This window comes from Tachypleus tridentatus, chromosome 4 (assembly GCF_004210375.1).
Source record: "Tachypleus tridentatus isolate NWPU-2018 chromosome 4, ASM421037v1, whole genome shotgun sequence".
Lineage (NCBI taxonomy): Eukaryota > Metazoa > Arthropoda > Merostomata > Xiphosura > Limulidae > Tachypleus > Tachypleus tridentatus.
In genome coordinates, this window is record NC_134828.1 from 51,559,997 (window position 1) to 51,577,362 (window position 17,366).

Below are 17,366 nucleotides of genomic sequence, written 5' to 3' on the forward strand. Positions count from 1 at the left end.
CTAGCGCAGATAGCCCTTGAGTAGCTTTGCGCGAAATTTAAAACAAACAAATACATGGCTTGTACAAAGATTTTGGTTTTTGTGCAACTTCCTCTGCAGCAGAATACTTTCTCAAGGGTGAAGCTTGAACAGCAATAATTTAGTTGAGTATATCGTAATTCAGTAAAAAAACAAAATATAATACCGGTTTCAACATGTTATACGATTCAACACAAATAGCACATTACAAATAGACTATATCTCACCATCAGGCATAAATGTGCATTGAATGGGGATGTAGTTTCACTCAAAGCTTCTCTGCTAAACACCCAGTGTCGCAAATTTGCGTTTATGTGAAATTATTTTGATATGTGAACGTAAATAAGTCAAGATAAAATAATTGTTTGTCGCATTGCCTAAAATTATAACAGTCTGTGTTTAAAAGTTACGAAAATGTAATTATTAAGTTTAAAGATATTCAGCCCAATTAGTTAAATAGACACTAGGAATGATGATTAATAAATATCTCGCTACGATTGACTAGGCCTAATATAATAACATACGGTAGGGTTATTTTAGTCTAAAAACACTATTAAACAAATTCAATAAAATAGTTTTAGTGTTATATAATAATAAATTATTATATTTGAATAATTCATAAAAGTAAATATAATTTGAGAAGATTAATGCTGTACTTTTATACGACCTTCATGAAAAATGTAAAATAAAATGACCAATTTAAAATGATGTTTAAACTTTCCTAACAAAATAAGAAATCACCTATCTTAACTAGCTCATCTATGAACAAAATCCATATGTTATGAAAACAGTGTGTAATTTGTTTATTTCAGAGTCTCGCAAAGAGCTATTACATTGAACTGATAAATTAGAGTAAAGAAAACTAATGTTTTTGTTTGTTAAATTTCACGCAAAGTTACCTGAGCAATTACAAAACTTTAATTGCAGAACAAATGCGATTGCTAGTTATTAATTGTTCCATGTAAACATGCATTGCTTTTAAGGCATTACGGTTTTCGTTGAAACAGTTACTGACATGATATACAAAAACTATTTTAACATACCAAATCATGTTTTTGTTAGTACTCTTAAATCTAATAAACTAACTTTAGAAATATTAAATCAAGAACTTCACTGTAAACCAATGCAGTTAGAATGTTTGAATCTGAGAGCTATCACTAAACGTTTAATGAAATATTTAAGATAAACGAATGATAATTCTGTAACAATAAAAATTTCGTTTTTCTCGTTTCGTCCAAAATTCCACAGTAAAGTGTAATTATTAAGATATGTTGTATTACTAGTAATTTACCAATTTGTAATAAAAAATACATAACCAATAATTATGCTTTCGCTGCAATGAATTATATTTTATGTGTAAAACATTGTAATGAGATTTAAAAAATACATATTAGAAATACAGTTTGATTTAAATTTTTACCATATTTGTGATGTTATACATATTTAGGAAATATAATTCCCTCAAGAATGGAAATTTCTCAACCATAAATCATAATTGTTTATTGGTTATTAGTTGTCCTACTTTTCCACACATTTAATGCTCAATTTAATTATTTTCTATCTGTAACAATGTATGGTATAAGCAATCATACCTATTTTAAAAATGCAAATAAAAGTCAGTTGGCCTCAAGATAATTCAAGAATATAGAATATATTATCTTAATAAACCGGTTTTTAGTAAGCTATAGCTCTGTTTAAGTATCTTACTAACAGAAACTGTAGTTCTTCTCCTAAAATTTTAGTTCTAAAAACTCCATTTGCACATTTGATACCCTCACGTTTTAGTTTTAAAAAAATAACCAAAACAGCTTCAATTGTAGTTACTATTGTAACTGTATTTCTCTTAATTAAAGACATTCTAATCGACTGTATTCTTCTGATAGTTGTATAAGAAAGCTTTTATATTAATTAGCATTAATTTTAGTATTTTTTTATCATCAGTTTCACTGTCGAATTGGACTAAACACACGTAGAAAGCTTTCGTTACAGCGTTAATAACAGTTAGTGGGAACTGTAGTGTATTTCTTTACAAAATGTTATGTATTACTTTGTAACTTAACGTACAGTTATTTCATATTCAAAATATTAAGATATTATGCTATTAACTCGTTTGGAAATGTCTGCACTTCGTTCAGGTGAAATTGCACCCTATTTCTTTTGTTTCTATTTCTATGGTCTTCAGTAATAAGTTGATTTTATTTTTCTTATCTCAGTAACACCTAGCATAACACCTTTCAAAAATACAGCATTATGAAAGAATGACTTTGGTACATTGTATGTCGTTTTCTTATGAACCAGTATTCAGTGAAGGCCGACTGGTGAATTAAGTAGAAACACACACGTATGAAAAAATGAATATTCTAGTGTTTAATTAGCACTCCAGTTGTAAAGCGCTTACTTCTAAGTTTAATAGGTCAAATAGCTATTTTGGATGCCAAAGTCTCTTGCTAAGTAATTGTATCATAAACTGCGTTTTAATATTATTCATAAAAAAATTAAAATGCAATAAAACAAAAACTCTGAACACTAAGGCGCTGGAATTATAATTAAGGGTATCGAGTTTCTTGTCATCAGGTGGCAGCCCAATCGCGTCGACAATACCATGGCCTTCACACAGGGTGGGATGAAATGTAGTGCCAAGTTTGAAAGTGTGATGTATGTTATACCTCTACGACCTTTGCCACTCTTGCACAAATGGACTTTTCATGGTGTAATAGAGTGTAAAATACCATTAGTTATAATTACGAAAATATTTGGTGTCGTTACGTTAATTTATTTAATCATTTTTTGTTTCATAATGCTGTATTTTTGAAAGAATGACTTTGATACATTGTATAATTTTGTGTTAAATTAATTTCTTCCATTTATATATTTCCTCAACAAAAGCTGGTAAGCACGTGATGTGTTATCTCAACTAAAACGTGAAAAACGGCAACTTTGTTAAATTTACAGCTTAATGAAATAACACACAGCGTAATATTTGTGCTGCGCTTCTATATATTAATTATTTAAATAAAACGTTTTTCTTTCTGAATAATATTTTACTGTAAGCAACCAAATAAGTGTATAAAAACTTAAAATTGATATTTTAAAATACCAAAATATAAAATTGTTACAACTGTATAAAAGGAAAACGACTTAATTACAAACTGATTAAGGTGATACAATACGTAGTCGTATTTAACAAAGAAACTTTATTTTTAGAATTTCCGTTGTAACTGATGAACATTTAATCAAATAAAGCATACTCACTAATACAATTTAATGTCCAGAACATTTAATGAATTTATTTTCACACAATAAATAAACTATAAAACTTATAATACAGTAGACCTCCATTAGGAACTTGAATTCTCAATCTAACCAAGACGATACATTATGCGACACATTGGTTAAACGGCTAGGTCAGACACCCGTTTGCCTCAAATATAACATTCATAATTATAAGCTACTGACGAATGAAAAGGTAGCCAATAAGCATCACCCATCTCAACAAAATAGTTTTCGACTTTATGAACCATATAACAGCATTAAATGTAAAGTTTTTTAACGTACCTACAGCGGAAAGTTGAGACATGATCAACAGCATAACAGTTCCAACCTTGCACCCTCTGATCCGCAACACAGCACATGTACCGCTATATCATGCTCGGCTCATCTACATTTGGAATAATCTGTGACCGTTAAAATAGTATGAGGTCCAAACTCATCAATCTCGGGAACTTGTTTACCTGTATCTACTAGAAAGCTGTTATAAGCTTAAAAAGGTACCTCTGACGTAACTATGGGCCTATAAGAAAGCAAGCATTGGGAATTAAATACATAAGAAATTAATAATATGACAATAAACTTAACGATACAACAAAGAACCAAAGTGATGAGTCTCGTCTCATCATAAAAAATATGTTTAGTATTAAAAAGATCATTAATTATGATCAATTAACTCATACTTTAATAATCGTAATTACCGTCAACTTAATAAAACGATTAATTGACAGGAAGTTCAAGTATAATAATTATAACTAATCACTTAGCCGAGAAGGGACACAAGCTATCATTATCAATGTCATCTGATTTACAATAAGTTAAAACAAAAGATAGAAATAACATTGAAAAAACAACTGATGAACGCATTATAAAAGCATCATTTATACATCATTAAACTTCTTGAGTATAAAATACCACAAATAAGTTTTATGACAGATCCCAACCCCAAAATAAGTATGGTAGGTGACAATACAATATTCAACCGTTAAATTATAACACTGAGCTATTTAATATATAAGGAAACAACAACAAATAGTAATTAAACTGTTATGTGTCTACAGAGTATTATCGAACATGTATACAAAGTTAATAATATGAAAAATAGTAGCGCTTGGAAAATGTTTACGTCAGGCTTATAGAAAGTTACAAATCATGAAGCTGAACGAATTGTTTGAAAAGAAATTTGATTCTATTTCATAAAAATTAGATCAGTCTTAATTTTAATCAGGTATTTAGGGAATAGTTATAATTTAATTCATCTACATCTGTTCAATTTTTAATAGCCCTAAAATACGTGGTAATTATGTATTTAATCGGATGTTATAAGGGATATTCATAAAGTAAACATATAATATATATGTAGGTAAATACTGTATACTTTTAGTTGTAGTTACTTTCGTATAAATTTATACGTTTGTGTTCATATGTGTGTGTGAGTGAACTGTATGTATATACAGATAGATAGATTAGTTCCTATTAAGCAATTAAGAAATTCAAACGAAAATTCAGATACTTTACATAATTTTCAAAAATCAAGTTTACTATAAACCTTCAGGTACAATATATTGTTCAACGAGCGACTTTGTCCTAACTACATACATGTGCTACGATTTTTCTTTCATAATGGGTCTTCAATGACGATTAATGTCTGGCAATTGTAGAAGAAACACCTGTCATAAGTCCGCTAAGTTAAAAATAAATCCTGAATTGAATCATTACAAATCATAAATGACCCGGCATGGCCAGGTGGTTAATGCTCTTGACTCGTAATCTGAGGGTCTCGGGTTTGAATCCCTGTCGCATTAAACATGCTCGCCTTTTCAGCCGTGGGAGCATGTTAATGTTATGGTCAATACACTATTCGTTGATAAAAGAGTAGCCCAAGAGTTTGCTCTGAATGGTGATGACTAGATGCCTTCCCTCCAGTCTTACACTGTTAAATTAGGGACGACTAGCGCAGGTAGCACTTGTGTAACTTTGCGCAAAACTAGAAAACAAAACAAAACATAAATACAAACCGTACTTAAGATAGCTTCTATTTGCAATTAGTGATAACATATTGAAAATTTGTCAAGTTAGGCCGTAACATGCGTTTTAGATTTTAATACTACACCAATCCTAACGTTAATGTGTGTGTTTTAATTAATGAAAGTGTGTTTGTCCTTTATTGTTGTGTAAATAAATCCCAGTTTTTTCTTTCTTTGGTAACTTCTACTTTGTCTCTTAATTTCTGTTCATTGTGGGCTTTTTAAGCCCCTCATATGGCCATGTCATCGGCATAGTAAACTGCTGTTGATATGTTTATTACATAGCTTGCTTCTATTTTCACCTCAAGTACCTTGAAACCTTTATTTGAAATTGTTACTCCATAACATCTTTGGGTTAGTATTGTAATCACATAGATATTGTGCACAATATTATTCTTAATAATATTTAGTTAAGGGTAGCTATGTAGGCGGCGAGTTCTCTTGATTAGCCCCCCTCCTTCTTTCTAAGCCACTTTAAATTAATAACGGTCATGCCTGAGCCTTGGAGTCTTTGACCTGGCTGCATAGTCTGCCATTCCCATAACATAGAAGAAAGATAATAATGGAATATTGTTACTGAAAACATTTGGTACATGTAGTTTGGAAAAGGCAATGGGATATTTGCTTGTTGGTTTTTAGAGTTTTTTGGTTATTGAAGTGACAAAGCAGAAGAAAGACAAGTAATTTGTTTGTTTGATGCTAAGCGCAAATCCACACAATGGACTATTTATGCTGTTCCTACCGAGATATCGAAACTCGATTGTTCAACGTTATTAGCCTTCAGACTTGGCTGAAATTTTGTTATGGTCGTTTCTTGTATAAATATTTCTCAATATTCCAAAATATTTATTGTACAGCGTCTAAAACAATTGTTATCTGGCCTATACGTTTTTCATCTTAATTAATAAATGAATGATAGGAATAACAATTAAAGTTAATATCAGTTATTCTTTAAACATTTATGAAAATAAAGTTTAATAGGTTGCACTGATATTTCACAAAGATTCATTTATAGGTTCTTTAATTTTCTGTAAATAGCTTCACAACTATGAACTTTTTGTACAGTTTTGTTTACATTGCTTGCCAAAATCTTAAGGCCAATAAACGTAAAGAAAAAACAAGCATTTTGCGTTGTTAGACTCAACCACTTATTTGAGTAGAGCTTCGAAAGATGAAAATAAGAAAAGGGAAAATACAAATTAAAAACTTTTTTAGCATTTAATAGAGAAAATAGTGTTCACATTTTCCCGACTGGTTCTTCTATTTTTGTAAGAGCTTTTAATATGGAAATAATAAAACAAAATTTCTACGAACTTTTCAAGCATTTAATACCTTGTTATTTTGCTATAGCTCTAACGATTCAAATATCAACTATAACAGTTACTCTACATATTGTTTTAGATAATTAGAAATATTGTTTAAGATAAATCTATTTGTATTTTACCGTATTACTTACTGATATGTCCAAAATTGCCAACGATAGCAGCATGGTAGCGATCGGCCAGCGATCGTTATTTTTTGCGGGCCATCAACAATAGCGTCACGCCTCAGTTTGGAAGCTGGCGCCAGTCTTCCTGAGCTCCGGCCAGACCAGGAACTCATCACATCACGTAACGACGAGATCTTGAAAAACAAGAAATAAGTATCTGTTCATACTGCAGTATTAAAACGAAGTCACTCTGTCATTCTCTATTTTGTCTTTCTTATTCCAGTGTTAATTAAAATTGTTGTATAATTCCTCCTCGATAAAGAGTTCGCCTAAACATTTGACTTTCGGCCCCAACTGGTTAACCTTATATGTAAACATGTTCTTAATAATTATTACTTCATTCCACTTGATTATAGTTCAACATTTGAACCCTTTAGATATTAAATGACAGAAAAAAAGTTTTAACTTTACAGTATTTCACTTTTACATCAAAGGTTTGAGCTGATCTTTACCAATCATGTATAAATAATACTTGAAAAGTGTCCAAATTGAGTAATGTACGTCCAAAACACTAGAGTGGATTCCAAGTATTAACATTTATTTTATAATAACAGATTTAAAATACGGTATTTGTTTCTATATTCAGAACACCAAAATGTAGTATTAACTGTAGCACAGCATACACTTTCGCTGAATTTCGTCCATGTGTAACGTTATTAAAAATAAGTCTTATAACTTACAGTACTTAAGATCTGCTTAATTAAATATAAGTAACCCCAATACATTTACAGACCTTGAAAAAAAAAGTTTTTCTTACATTTCATGTATTTTCTTTTTAATTTAGTTACAAAATATGAACTGTGACGCCTACACATTTCAAATTCAGAGGATTCTGGATGATTAAAATCTTGATAAGATTTAAGTATTATACATGAATATATTAAGCCAGTCATAGCAGATATCAAAAGATATTCGAAATCATGTTGAAAATCAAGCACATTATACATTCAGGCTATAATGTTTTAATTAAAGTGCTTAAAGCATGTGAACAAATTTTAAGAGACAGATTTTTCTACTACAGTAATTTAAACATCTGATATTTTGTAGTTTTCTTTTTTGTAAATGAGTTTATATAATTGTATCGTTATTTTTACTGGGAAATTTGTTTATCTAATTATTACACTAGCTCATCACTATATGATTATCCGTTACATTGTTTTGTAGTTATCAGTGTTACATAGATAGTTACAATATATTAATACTATACAATAACATTCTTCTTGGCTTTTGTCCTTGTATAAGGTGCTAAAAGTTTATATCCAATGATAAGAAACCCGATCTATTTTCATTTTAAAATCCTTTTGATGTTTTAAATACTCGTATTTTGATTTTTTTCAAACGAGTAAAAAATTCCAAACTGAACAGGTTTCGAACCTTTTGAGTTTCTAATTTGTTAAGAAAATGAGACAATAGATAACAAAATGCATCTATAAATGTTTGTTTTCTAGTAAACTGATGACGAACCATGAAGTGACGAATATGGTTTATTTAACAACCACTTTTTCAAAAAGTGTATAATTGTTTTTTTTTCATAGTGTATCTTAAATATATGTACAATATTAAATGTATTGATACCAAAAGCTATTTATAGACTAAATTAAATTAAGTTCCATCTCAACTTTTGGAAAATTTAGGTTGTACTTCGCCAGACAAATCTTAAGTGTACACTCAACTTCAACGGAAAGACAATGTAGTAATAAGTACCTAGGCTAAGAATTGGCTAACATGATATATTTCACTTCTACCTTTCGGTTATAGAACTGACTAAACATATACACTCATTTATAGGATAAATAAAAAATGAATAGTTCACTTAATAATTTTATAATGGATATTTTGTTTTGTTAAAAGAAAGACATAAGATATGAAGATGGTAGCTCCCTCGACAGGTGAAATACTTCGTAAAAAACATAGATGACAAAGTATCTTAACTCTCTGTTCTCTAAACATATGACATAATTAGTAAACAAAAAGATATAATTTAATTTTCGAATTGAAAAAGATAACTGGTTAGATTGATGTTGAAAGTGAATTTGAAATTACGAATTTTATCCTTTCCTCTATCTAATTAAGAATATAAAATAAATTGTCATGAAGAAACAATTATTTAACCATAATAAATAAAAAAAACATCCAAATTTCATGATCAGGATAATCAATAAACTCAACATTTACCTGTACATATCTATATATATATACGTGTGTGTGTGTGTATGCACGTACATATTCACGTATGATGTATGCATAACTTATTGCTAATTGATTTGCTGTATCAGCAACAGTACTTGATCAGATATTAAAGTATTGAGTGATCAAGTTCTTGCCAGTTGTTTTTTGGCCCAAAACTGATCACACATTTCTCCTTCCTTTGAGCCCGGCAAAAGTAGTTTGTGTACCTGACTGTGGATCCAACGGTCCATGGCTCGCGCCTGTTGCCACACAAAATGTGTTATGTACTTTCGAGCCTTGCGTGGCGTTATAAGAGCTAGAGTCAAATCCAACTATTTGACTAAAATACTCTAAAAGTACTGTCAGTTCAAACCAGAAACGGCTAAACGCAGGTGGTTCTTGTGTAGCTTTGCATAAATATTCAAAACAAACCGAGTCAAATTCTTTCTCTTACAACAGTTTTAACAAATGCTTTAACATAAGTATCACACATTAGCTGAATTGATTTGTTTTTTGTCTTGGTTTCAAACTTTGAAAGGAAAATATAACTACGGTAAGTGTTATGTCCAGTGTTAGATATATTTTTTTCTGTTTCAGCTTTTACCCTGCTGTTAAATAAAAACAACAACATTTATATCGCTTTATTCCAAACAATGAAATGTTTATATGTGAATAAGTGTAATACTGTATATATATTAATAATATATGTGAATAAGTGTAATACTGTATATATATATTAAAGATTACTTAGAATTAATCTTTCTTATTGGTTTTTAGTCCAAACCTACACAATAAGATATGCACACTATTTCTACATGAAGGAAAATAACTCAGTAGATCACCGTTGTAATTTCTTATATTTACCGCTGACCCACTGGGTTTGGTTTGAATTTCGCGCAAAGCTACAAGAGGGGCTATCTGCGCTAGCCGTCCCTAATTTTGCAGTGTAAGACTAGAGGGAAGGGAGCTTGTCATCACCACCCATTGCCACTGACCCACTGGGGTACAGATATATCTTAACACTTGATTTGAAATAGTTCGTGTGTAATATTCCTTTTTTTCGTCTGAAACTATAAAGATAAATATTTTAATAATTTTTGTGTGACAAAAGACACTTAAATATACAAATTCTATCAACAGAATATCTAAAAACATGAAGGTATATCATGCATTATAAGCTGTTAAATATTCCGATACAACAATAATTCTATTTTAGTGCCAGATGAGCAAATATCAGAGATACTTTGAAATATATATATTTATTGATGTTTTACTTAGGTTCTACAGAGGATACTACAGCCCCTTAGTGTGTTTTGTTTTTTTTTGCTGCTTTGAGTTTTGCCATACTTTTGACGGTCGTGACCTAGCACCCCTTATGGCAATCTATGTCACATTCCCTGTTTAAGGAACATGTTGCTTCCTGATTCCCTGGTGCATGATAAACGAATACTCCACAGACTCCCGACAAACGCTTAACTTAAATAAACACGTTCCTTCATTATGACAGAAGCTGTCAATGCATCAACCCCTCGGGTCGAGTAAAAAAAAAAACCACGGAGACGTGCGCCAGATGTTCACTAGATACCGCACACACAGAAACATATTGACTACTAAACAATTTGTAAATATATATATTGCCTGACAAGTGCAACTGGTAATAAAAATATTTGTAATTTAGGAAGTTTTTATTATAAGTTTACAAAGCCGTATTGCACCAACAACATAATGGTATATAGGATCCATTGTTCTGTTATAAATTGTACAATTTAAGAGTTAAAAATAACCACCATAAAAATGTGAACTTTGTATTATTTCTATTATTAGATAAAACGCCTGTCACCTCCAACTTGACTTTAACTAAGAGCATCTGAATTAAAAAAATAAATAAAAATTACTGTAAATATAGAGTAAAATAAATATTGTTCCCTAGTAGCGGACTAATACCTCTAGAAACATTGTTTCGATACCCGTGGTGGACAGAGCACAGACAGCCCTTTGTGTAACTTTGTTCATAATAACAAACAAGAAAATTAAATATTTGTCATCTGGTAAAAGGTAAAATAAGAAAGTTTAAGTCGGTAACGACATATTTAATTTTTCTTTAACGTTAACTTCGTCAATATTATTGATTATAATGGTTAAAATAGTTTAAATATTATTAATTCTTACGCTTAATAGCTTAGTATATGGATTTATAACATAATCTCTTAAGACAGACGACCTTTTCAGATATTATAAGGGTTATTGGCAAAAATATTATTGACAACTTATGATGTCTTCTAACTATTATAGATTTTAAGTTTTATGCGTGTTTACTTATAACGGTATTTACTTATTGTCGCTGTGGTTTCGTCAATGTATAAATAACTTTTAGGCCTGCTCTCTATAGTCATTAAAAATTACTTTAAATGATTCTTACACATAAACGAAACGTTTAATGACATGCACATGCGGTTAAGCGGTACGGTCACACCTGATTTAGTCCATCATGAAATGTTATATTCCTAAAATAATCAAGTGTTTTGTACAATTCCTCACGTTATTTTGTAGATTAAAAAATACATCTTGTAGAGTATGTTTTATATGGCAAAGATATTTTCTACAATATGGCATACACAAAATTATTTTTTCTATAGTACTGTACCGCATGGCACTTTGTTCGGTTCATCGTGGTGTTTATACAGCTTAGCATGTTGTTCTGAAAAAAATATGGCGTGCAATTTTATATCAACGACGTAGAATTTCATTTAGTGTGGTGTTGTTTGTTCTACATTAACCACAATATATTTTTTAAAGAATAGCGTAGTATCTTTTACAGTAATCACACTATAATGGAACTCATGCTTATATGATACTGGAAAACATTTTTTTATACAATGTGCAACCCTCGACATCGCAAACTTTTTATCATGTGTGCTTGTAAATTTGTAATACAGGTCACGTTTTTCTCGTTTTGCCTCCGTTTCCCGTCAGAAGAAACTTTATTTTTTTCCATTCTCAGGATACAGATTTGACATAACGTACACATCACACTCAAAACTCATGCACTGGCGCTATTTATATAAATATAATAGTACTGTCTGTTGTATGTTCATGTAAATACTTTGGAGAGTGTAGGGATCTTCATTAAAATTGGTATAGAGGTTCGTTAGGTTCATGGAAAAATACACAAACATTTTCAGTTTTGCATTTTTCGGTTTTTATGAGTGTTTTTGCGGGTACTTTTTTACCACTACTTCTCCCCTGTTGATGGATTTTCGTCAAAGTTGACATGAAGGTTTGTTGGGTCCACTGTTTCACATTTTGTGTTTTGCTGATTTGATTAGCGTTTTGGTGTGTTTTTTAATTATATACATAAAAGAAACAATTTTTAATGTTCTAAGATAACATTTCATTAATCATAAAGTTACAATAACTAACGCCCAGAGTACGGCTAAACCAGCTAGTTCAGAGTAATTTGCAAAGTAAGACATTGCATTTTGCGCAGTATAATGTAGTGCTTTGAACAAAATGGAGTGATGTTTTATGCAACTTGTCATGGTACCGAACTCTGTATGGTGTCCTTTCTGATGTTTTAAAGTTTGTGCAATATGGGATGTTATCTTTCGCCGTGTTATACTTACTTCTATTTTATACAGTTGTATACGATAGGAAAAATAATTTACAAAACCAAATCTTGCTGTTACAGGCGCAAAAAAACAACAACAATCAAATCTATTTAATATACAATAACCGAAAATACTGTGCAATACTTCATATATATAGTAATATAATTTTTGTAACATCTGCTATTCTTATTATGACATCGTATGAATATCTGGCATTATATACATGTATGTTTGATAGCAAGCAGTTAGTAGGTACAATCCTTGAAAATACGATATAAAGTGGGTAATTGCTTTTTGTTGTTTATTTTTATAAAAAAATATCTTACAGTCTTAATGTAAACACAAGCTACCCATAAGGTTTCTCAAATACACCACACACTATATGGACATTTGAAGACCTGGCGTGACACAGATATATCCAAGATATGAATTTGAAGGTACAAGGCTAAAATCGCAAAATGTCATTGAAAACATTCAGTAGTTAATATCCGATACCGATATTTAACTGTAACGGTCAACACCAGTGTTCTGTTAAGAATGGTTTTGTAGACGGCGGGATCTGTTGACTGGTTGTTCTCCATCCTGATGACATTTTAGGAACTTTCTCTCTTGGGATGGACATAGCTTGTTGTTGCGTGCCCACCCTGTGAATTCGAGAGCCCATGATTCGCGTCCTACTACCTAAAAATGGACTTCACGCTCTATGAATATGTGTGTGCTATAAGAAATAACGGTAAAATCCCGCTGTTCCGTCAGAATATAGTAGCTCAAGAATTAGTGATGGGTGTTGTTGAATAGTTGGTTTCTCTTTAGTCTATTAGTTCAAAATTAGGGAAAGCTACATGCAGATAACTTTTGTGTGTTTTTTTGCAAACTTTATTAAACAAACATTTCTTATCTGTAGTAAATAGGAGGTACTAATAATTGAAAAAAAACTATTTATAATTGGACGACAAATGTTGTTGTAAGTACTAGATTTGATGTTTTTGATTAATTTAAAGATGGACGTTTAAATTTCAAAGTTATGAGTCGTTTGTTTGCTTTTTGCTTTTGAATTTCGCGCAAAGCTACTCGAGAGCTATCTGCGCTAGCCATTCCTAATTTAGCAGCGTAAGACTAGAGGGAAGGCAGCTAGTCATCACCAACCACCGCCAACTCTTGGGCTACTCTTTTACCAATGAATAGTGGGATTGACCGTCACATTATAACGCCCCCACGGCTGAAAAGGCGAGCATGTTTGGCGCAACGGGGATACGAACCCGCGACCCTCAGACTACCAGTCGCCCTTATGAGTCGTTTATCAAGGTTAGCAGTGAACATATAATAGAGAAAATAATTCTGATTCATGTTCATGCGATACTCGAACAAATCTTCATCTCGTAGTTTAATTTTAGGAATATTTTCTTAGTTTTCTTAATATCTAGTAAGAGTTTAATATAAGGTATATCAGACAATTATTTATTGAAATAATTTAATTTGTTTTTATTTTCAAGTTACTTATAGGATATTTTTTTATATAACAATAAAATCATTTGTGTCGAAATAATCAAAAATGCATAAGTAGTGCTTTTGGTTATTTGTCCAGCTTATGAAGAACCAATAAAAACAACTGTAGTTCTGTTAGGTCTTGAAATGTGCTTTCATCGTTTCAGGCAACTTAAAATATCAGCTAGAACTATCAGTAAAACGCTCAACATATCACGTTACGAAGGTAACCGTGCAATTACCAGTGTTTGAAAGTATTTTTGGTGATCGATGTTAGAAATTTAGTGTGATAAGCCCAACAGAACGTGACCTTCACGATAGCACTCTCTTTAGATAGGTGGAGCTCGACCTGTCTTCTTGTAGCGAATTTATGCTGACGTTTATTGCGAACCAACCGACAGGGGGATCGCTTCGATCTCTACGTGTAAGCCTTTTCCTTACCAGTATGAGAGTATCTATTATGTTATAGCAAAAAGCGCACCACATATTATGTAGGGTCGTGATCTTTCATGTATTACTTTGAAGTTTACTTACATAAAAGTGTAGAAGCTGCAGTTCTTTTGCCGTGTGCATAAGGACACACTTTGGAATGCATCCTGCTAAAATGCTAATAGATAGGCAGTTTTTGATAACTCTGCTTTAATGGCTTCACTGTATAGTTAATAACCAGTAAAACCGAAGAGTAATGATCTTGAGAGAATATTATGTCATAACTACGGCACCGTCGCATGCGATTATTTAAACCATTATCACATAAAGAATGGATTATAAATAAACTCAGCGCTATCACTCATCGCATGTAAGAAGTTAATATCATATAAAATTCAGTTATATTTAAATAATATACTATCAAAACCTAAAACACAACCTCACCGAGAAACTTCTGAGAACCTATTACACACAGCATAACGTAATAACTAATGTAAACGTGAAAGGGGTAAGTTAACAAACCACTGCATATGGTGGTTTTCGAATCTTTAATCAGTAACCATTGTTAATGAGTATTATGACTAGTCGTAGAGTATCTCAAGTGCAATGAACAGTTACTGTTTTTTATGTGGATACTTTGATTTCCATCACCGAAACTCGTTGGTTCTTCTTCAGTCCATATACAGGTCTAATTTTCTCTACATATATATGCACGTTAATTTGAAAAAAGACGAAAATTAAAAACATTAAGAATATTGTTCCAGTTTTAGACCACTCTAGATAATGAATGGCTATTTTTGCATTATTGATTCATAGACACGAGGTCGTTAGCATACAATTTGAAATTATCGTGAGCTAAAATTATTAAAATAAAAAACAAATTATGACGAACACTTGGATATACTTATGTGTTCGAGATTTTCAAATTTGCATTTCATGTGTAGCTAAATATGTATTTGAAAACTGTCCATTAACGTTTTTATAATTGAACCTATCAATAAGATTACTTACTGAAGCTATATTCCTTAATGCTACATGAAGAATTACGTTGATGCCCTAACGAAATATCAAGTAGTTATTTCGTTTTCTAATTGGAATTGTTCTCCGCTGAAATAGCGGCAAGTCTTCGGACTTACAACTCTAAAATCAAGGGTTCGATTCTCGGTGATAGCAGATAGCCCGCTGTAGCTTTGCTATGAAAACACACACACACACTCTAATTAGAATTTAAGAGATAACTTGTAGTTTCTACTTTTTCTTCGTTTTGTGGTAAAGTACAGACAAACTGCTATGGAAACTTTCAGTATTAAATGACAAAAGTATGACACAATTAGTTAATAAACCTTTTATAAATTAACATTAATTTCGCTTGTGCCTTAAATCAATAGAGAACGTCAATGCCATTTTAATAATGTTGGTTTTGAAAACCTTTGTGCTATATTGGATATTGAGAATTAAACATAATGAAATGTGTTGAAATTGGGCAAATCGAAAATTGGTTGATCTCTTCGGGCTTCCTTTTATTTGTTGCTATTTGCTTAGTGTAAAGCTCCACATCAAAGATCTGTTCATCGTCAGAAATTGATCCTTGAATATTTGCATTGTGAATACGTAAACTTGCATCTAATCTACGAACTACACGTATGAAAGCTGCATTTTCACATTGTTTGTACGTAATATGATGCTACTTAAAATTGATCGATTTTTGGAGTGTAACACCTTTTCCGATGTAAAATACTTATACATTCAGTCCAGAAATAGTGTTCATCTCATGGATCTCGAATTTTAAAAATCAGGACTTCCTTTCTAATTGATGACGATGGGAAAAAAATTAATATAGATGAAAATGGGACAGCAGGACCATCCAAAAAGAGTCTCTCTAATAAGTCGTACCCTAGTCATGGTAAGCAAACCGTTTTATAAAGGTTGATAAATTATAAACACAAATATGATTGACAAAACATGTCATGGGGTACAGTATGCAACACAACCAAGACACAAACCAGGTGTTCTCACGCTGCTTCTGTGGCATAAACGTTTAACTATCTGATAACTTCAGCAGATTCAATAGACTCCTGTGCGATCGGACTGCTGAAACGAGCGCTTAAAACTATCGTCATCGTACAGTAGATCGATTATAAAAAGCCTCAGCCAAGAATGGTATGCTTTTGGTATGACAGCCCTGCAACGGATCCTTCTGTAATGGAAACTGCGTTCCATCCACTGCTATTTTCAAAGTGCACGGTTGTCGGATAAAACAGCTTGTCGTGACAACATTGACTCAAACGGTGTGTTCAGACTAAAAAAAATTCTTCAGTGTGTGAGCCAAAATGACACATACACAGAATATAAAATAAATACATAATACTTAAATTTCCCTTCTATACAAGAATCGCAACTCTCTATCAAATGAAGCAACATCATTCACATCTTTAAGTTTTAAAGAAACATATTAGCTTCTTTGTAAATAATGGTTTATATGTGTATAAAACTTACGACGTATTACATCATGAGATATGTTCGATCAAAAATATTTGGAACCTAAAGTCTTCAGGTCGTATGTGTGTACTTATATATTCGCACATTTTTTATTATTCCGTAATGAAAGGTATCAAAACGAGATACAGTCAATCTGAAGCGAGTCCAAGATAATCAGTTCTTCACTGCAACATTAGAATTACGGTTTGTTTGAGAAATAGCTTCTTTCGACAAGTAAAAGTCCAGGCTAAATAGTTATACATTTCCTGCCCATAACAGCCAATTTCAATGCTATACGTTCCTTTCGAGCGTTTAACGATAATTACATGCTATATTAACAATGATAAACGTTAATTTCTTTTTCCTAGTACATATTTCTACGCGCCAGAGACTCTC

The 17,366-nt window shown here is 31.6% G+C and overlaps 1 protein-coding gene and 2 long non-coding RNA genes across 6 annotated transcripts in view; 2 read left to right on the forward strand and 1 right to left on the reverse strand.

Annotated features, from left to right (window-relative positions):
* Window positions 1-6,931, reverse strand: part of LOC143249122 (uncharacterized) — a 98,272-nt gene extending 91,341 nt beyond the window's left edge. Inside the window, exons 1-2 of one of the 4 annotated variants that reach the window (XR_013027568.1) lie at window positions 6,769-6,931; window positions 3,574-3,808 (exon numbers count right to left, since the gene is read on the reverse strand). This is a non-coding gene — a long non-coding RNA (uncharacterized LOC143249122). Of the gene's footprint in view, window positions 1-3,202; window positions 3,809-4,916; window positions 5,273-6,768 lie in introns of those variants that run through there. The other 3 variants (XR_013027567.1, XR_013027566.1, XR_013027565.1) reach the window with 3 other exon arrangements.
* Window positions 1-6,995, forward strand: part of LOC143249124 (uncharacterized) — a 29,435-nt gene extending 22,440 nt beyond the window's left edge. Inside the window, exon 2 of the long non-coding RNA XR_013027570.1 lies at window positions 6,796-6,995. This is a non-coding gene — a long non-coding RNA (uncharacterized LOC143249124). The remainder of the gene's footprint in view (window positions 1-6,795) is intronic.
* LOC143248122 (thrombospondin type-1 domain-containing protein 4-like) overlaps window positions 1-17,366 on the forward strand; it is a 203,382-nt gene that overhangs the window by 150,468 nt on the left and 35,548 nt on the right. The window lies entirely within an intron of this gene.